Here is a 6,415-nt window from a genome sequence, read left to right as displayed (position 1 = left end):
TCTGACATGGTATGGTCTAATAATGCAACTCCTTTCGAGCATGTACAAGGGGGAGGTGGGTTCTAGTGTAAAAACCCCTGATTGAATTAAGTACAATTCCATATTCATGCAATTATTTTACACTTTTGTAATCTGCATATATTGAGTTTTACAGAATAATGACCCATGACGTTGAGACCTTGGGGAATACATCCTGGGCCCGGTTTCCCGACAGCGATGGAATTTAGGCTTATGAGTGTTTTTAACAATGCGTCTTTCCTACAACGGCCGACAATGTAATATGGTTTCCCAAAGCACCACACAAAGAGAACGTGTGTCGTTGAGGCATGTGTCGATCTTGATAGGAGCGAAAGAAAGGCAAACGCTGCTCTCGGATCGGCTTTTTCCATTCAAAATGTACCTTAACATTAGAATTATTCCACAATATTGACAACGGATCAGCCACTAGAAAGATCTTACCAATGGCTGCAAATATTAAAGTAGCTTACTCTAATGCTTACCCTATAATGCACTAAATCAAGATTTAGAACTTTGCACACATGAAATATTTAGGGCTTTACAGACAGTAGCCTACAATAAGCAAAATAGAACTCTGTTGAATGAACATAAAGTATTCAGACCCCTGAACTTATTCCACATTTTGTTAGTCTTATTCTAAAATGGATTAAGTCATTTTTTTTACCTCAATCTACACACAATACTCCATAATGACAAAGCAAAAAAAAATATTTTAGCAAATGTATTAAATAAACTTTTACATAAGTATTCAGACCCTTTACTCAGTACTTTGTTGAAGCATCTTTGGCAACGATACAGCCTTGAGCCTTCTTGGGTATGAAGCTACAAGCTTGGTACACCTGTATTTGGGGAGTTTTCCCATTATCTGCAGCTCCTCTCAAGCTCTGTCAGGTTGGATGGAGAGCGTCGCTGCATAGCTATTTTCAGGTCTCCAGAGATGTTCAAACGGGTTCAAGTCCGGCCTCTGGCTGAGCCACTCAAGGACATTCAGAGACTTATCCCGAAGCCACTCCTGCGTTGTCTTGCCTGTGAAGGTGTATTTTCACCTCAGTCTGAGGTCCTGACTTTTCATCAAGGATCTCTGTACTTTGACCCGTTCATTTTTAACCCGATCCTGACTAGTCTCACAACGGCGCCGCAGAATGGGCAGATGAAGCGGCCACCTGGTCAGGCTCCTTAGACGTGCACATTGCCTACCGCTCCCGAGTGTACTACTAGCCAATGTCCAGTCTCTTGACAACAAGGAAGACGAAATTCGAGCAAGGGGTTGCCTTCCAGAGAGACATCAGAGATTGTAACATTCTCTGTTTCACAGAAACATGGCTCTCCCGGGATATGTTGTCAGAATCGGTTCAGCCACCGGACTTCTCCATGCATCGCGCCGACAGAATCACCTCTCTGGGAAGAGGAAGGGCGGGGGGTTTATGCTTCATGATTAACGACTCATGGTGTAATCATAACCGCAAACAGGAACTCAAGTCCTGCTCATCCAACCTAGAATTCCTTAGTCAAATGCCGGCCATTTTACCTACCAAGATAATTCTCGTCAGTTATAGTCAGCTGTGTACATTCCCCTTCAAGCAGACACCAAAACGGCCATCAAGGAACTTCACTGGACTATATGCAAACTGGAAACCATATATCCCGAGGCTGCATTTATTGTAGCTCGGGATTTTAACAAAGCAAATATGAGGACAAGGCTACCTAAATCCTACCAGCATAACAATTGCGCTACGCGCCTCGGCAATATCCTCGACCACAGCTACTCTAACTTCCGCGATGCATACAAAGCCCTCCCCTGCCCTCCGTTTGGAAAATCCGACCACGGCGCCATCTTGTTCCTACCGTCTTATAGGCGGAAACTCAAACAGGATGTACCAGTGACGAGAACCATTCAATACTGGTCCACCAGTCGGAAACCACGCTTCAAGATTGTTTTGATCACGCGGACTGGAATATGTTCCGATCAGCCTCAGAGAACAACATCGACCTATACACTGACTCGGTGAGTGCGTTTTATAAATAAGTGCATTGGAGATGTCGTACCCACTCTGATTATTAAAACCTACCCTAGCACAGCTTGTGGGCTGTCGCATAATTCTATGGCACATTATTTAAGTGTCACCCATTGTTGCCATTAATGCTAGCTAGTGCTAGTTTGACCACCAGAGGGCATCTTTGAGAAGCATTTGACTGTTTTTAATATTGGCTGTACTAGAGAATTTAAAACCTTTTTTTTGTAAGAACATAGTATATGGGATTGATTTTAAGAAAATTTGCTGAATTAATTTGATTAATATTATGGTGTTTCAATTCCAAGAAGAACGAAAAATGAAACCCTCAGTGTTTCCGTTAGGAAAACATGGTGCTGTAAATGTGACCGATTGGGAGGAGGCTACTAAGTGACTGCGAGTGAAGAGCAAAATGATCCTAATATTYCCACACCCTAATTGTAGGCTTACCAGTTCCCAAACGGAGATTCAGTGAAAGTAAAAATGTCATTGATTTTTATCAAGACCAGTCCCCATTCTTGTCTCAGAGCAGCGCGAAGGGGTGCTGAAATAGTTGACCACACGCAGGTAGGCTATTTCTTCAAATCCTTTTATAACAATTGGATGACCTTTTTGTTGTGGCTCCCATTTTGGCTGTAGTGTTTGTTGCACGTTCCGGTGAGGGCGTGCACTTCGTTATTAATCTCTGGTAATGGTCTCCGGTATTCTCCGTCTTAAATTTTATTTACATATTAGGGTACCTGAGGATTGATTAGGAACGTTGTTTGATATGTTTGGAAGAAGTTTATTGGTAACTTACTGGATTCATTTGTATGCATTTTGAACGAGGGAAACCGGTGGATTACTGAAACTGACTTTTTTGGGATATAAAGAAGGACTTTATCAAACAAAAGGACAATTTGTTATGTAGCTGGGGACCCTTGTGATTACAACCAGATGAAGATCTTCAAAGTTATTTATTTTATCGCTATTTCTGACTTTCGTGACGCATCTGCTTGGTTGGAAATGTATGCAATGCTTTTGTGTGCGGGGCGCTGTCCTCAGATAATCGCATGGTGTGCTTTTGCCGTAAAGCCTTTTTGAAATCTGACAATCTGGCAGCTGCTGGATTATCAAGAAGTTAAGCTTTTAACTGATGTTTAACATTTGTATTTTCATGAATGTTTAATATTACGATTTTTGTCATTTGAATTTCGCGCTCTGCAATTTCACCGGATGTTGGCCAGGTGGGACGGTAGCGTCCAAATGATCCGCAAGAAGTTAAGTCCTTAGTGATTTGGATACCAAGGAACGATCCACTGAAGCCCTGCCGATGTGGATTTCTTTCCTGTCATCCACAATCACCTCCTTGGTCTTACTGACGTTGATGGAGAGGTTGTCCAGGCACCACACTACCAGGTCACTGACCTCCCTGTTAGGGCTGTGTTTCAGAGCTTAGACCAGTGGTCACCAACCCGTTGATTGCGATCGACAAACATTTATGTGTAAAAAAAACAACGATAAAGCCTTGCGTTCCTATTTAATTTGTCTTGCACTGTTGGTGGTAGGTGCACCCGATTCAGCTGACCTGCGCCCCTGGTAGGCGAAGTGTTCCCATTTTGAACCATTTCATGTGGTATAAACTCTGCCTTCCCGATGGGCCTGGAGAGAAAATTAACTGCACTATAGGCCTACCACTGGCCAATCGGATGGCTCAGATTACTGTGTCTACAGTAACATAGCAGGCATAAAGGAAAGCTAAAGCAAAGTTGATACTGTGAGATTTTAAAACTGTGGCTTGTGTCTTTTTTACACTGTAAATCAGTGAATTTAAATTAATTAATTCGATCCTAATCTATGGATTTCACATAACTGGGCAGGGGCGCAGCCTTGGGTGACATACAGTTGAAGTCGGAAGTTTAAATACACTTAGGTTGGAGTCATTAAAACTCGTTTTTCAACCACTCCACAAATTTCTTGTTAACAAACTATAGTTTTGGCAAGTCTGTTAGGACATCTACTTTGTGCATGACACAAGTCATTTTTCCAACAATTGTTTACAGACAGATTATTTCACTTATAATTCACAATTCCAGTGGGTCAGAAGTTTATATACACTAAGTTGACTGTGCCTTTAAATAGCTTAGAAAAGTCCAGAAAATGATGTCATGGCTTTCGAAGATTCTGATAGGCTAATTGACAATCATTTGAGTCAATTGGAGGTGTACCTGTGGATGTATTTCAAGGTCTACCTTCAAACGCAGTGTCTCTTTGCTTGACATCATGGGAAAATCAAAAGAAATCAGCAAGACCTCAGGAAAAAATTGTAGACCTCCACAAGTCTGGTTCATCCTTGGGAGCAATTTCCGAACGCCTTGAAGGTACCACGTTCATCTGTACAAACAATAGTACGCAAGTATAAACACATGGGACACCCAGCCATCATACCGCTCAGGAAGGAGACGCGTTCTGTCTCCTAGAGATGAACGTACTTGGTGCGAAAAGTGCAAATCAATCCCAGAACAACAGCAATGGACCTTGTGAAGATGCTGGAGGAAACAGGTACAAAAGTATCTATATCCACAGTAAAACGAGTCTATATCGACATAACCCGAAAGACCGCTCAGCAAGGAAGAAGCCACTGCTCCAAAACCGCCATAAAAAAGCAAGACTACGGTTTGCAACTACACATGGGGACAAAGATTGTACTTTTTGGAGAAATGACCTCTGGTCTGATGAAACAAAATAGAACTGATTGGCCATAATGACCATCATGTTAAGGGAGAAAGGGGAGGGCTTGCAAGACCCCACTTGGCTACAGGTTATCTACAAGTCTCTGCTAGGTAAAGCCCCGCCTTATCTCAGCTCACTGGTCACCATAGCAGCACCTACTCGTAGCACGCGCTCCAGCAGGTATATCTCACTGGTCACCCCCAAAGCAAATTCCTCCTTTGGTCGTCTTTCCTTCCAGTTCTCTGCTGCCAATGACTGGAACGAACTGCAAAAATCTCTAAAGCTATGCTTTATCTTGGCCAGGTCGCAGTTGCAAATGAGAACTTGTTCTCAACTAGCCTACCTGGTTAAATAAATAAAAAATGCGAGGGAAGGAGAAGGGACTCATAGGCCTGAGAGATAATATTCCCAAATGTGTTACATTTCATTGTATCATTCATCAGGAAGCACTTGTAGCTAAACTCTAAGACTATGACTTACAAAATGTGATGCAGCAAGTCGTGTGCGTGGTGAACATTATTAGGAGGGCACTGGATCACCGGCAATTCCGCGAGTTGCTGGAGAAATACCAGAAAGAATACGGCGACTTGATATTTCACAGTGAGGTGAGAGCTGTCTCGTGGCAGAGATTTGGAAAGATTTCTCTCGCTCTCCCAGAAATCTGTGAATTTGTTGCAAGTAAGGTGAGAGGAGCCAGAGCTGAATGATCCACAGTGTATATTAAAGCTGGAATTTTTAACTGACATCACCTGCCACCTGAACACGGTGAATCTCCAGCTCATAGGGAGAGCTAAAACTCTGGAGAAAATGCTGTGTGGTCACAGCATTTCTAAATAAAATCACACGGTTCATACCTGACAGTTTGTTCATTTCCCAAAATTAAGAGCGGTCACCACATCTAAACCAGACACACTGCAACATTTTAGCTATGATGCATTTGTGCATGTGTTGGAAGAGTTGGAGTTTGAGTCAAGATTCAAGAATATTTTAACTTAATTGAGAACCCCTTTCCTGTACCATCTCTGAACCCCTGACTGTGCTGGAATAGAGAGTGAGATAGTGGAGCATTTCGCTACACTCGCATTAACATCTGCTAACCATGTGTATGTGACCAATAAAATTTGATTTTGATTTGGAGCTGCAGGCAAATGACACATTGCAAGGTCCATAGGCGCATAGACACAGCTTGGCTAWATTGTAACTGTAAAGCACATATTGGGCTCAACCAGGACTGTTACTTTTGTAAATTAATTATGACATTTTAAGAATGTGATTTGGGGGAAAAAATGGCAAATGCAAGAACGGTGGTAAATGCCTATAAGCAGCTTATTTCAGATTTAATCACGTAATATTAGGCCTACTGATTATTTCTCACAATCTACTTGGGTGCTAGTCATTGACAGCCTGTGAGCTACAGGACATGCAGTTTGGTGCAACCTTAGGTAGGCTACAGCAAAGCCTTATCAGAAATGCCCGTGTGCACCATGGCAAGGCGAAATGATGAATTCGCTCATGGTGAACGCAGCTCAAATTATATGAAACACCATTGGTCAACAATACAAATGTAACAGCACAACACAATAGATATAGAGAAACTCTGAATGCTCGGCTATGAAAATCCAACTGACATCTACTCCTGAGGTGCTGACCTGTTGCACCCTCGACAACTACTG

This window comes from Salvelinus sp. IW2-2015, linkage group LG12, assembly GCF_002910315.2.
Source record: "Salvelinus sp. IW2-2015 linkage group LG12, ASM291031v2, whole genome shotgun sequence".
Lineage (NCBI taxonomy): Eukaryota > Metazoa > Chordata > Actinopteri > Salmoniformes > Salmonidae > Salvelinus > Salvelinus sp. IW2-2015.
Note: the sequence above shows the minus strand (reverse complement) of the source record.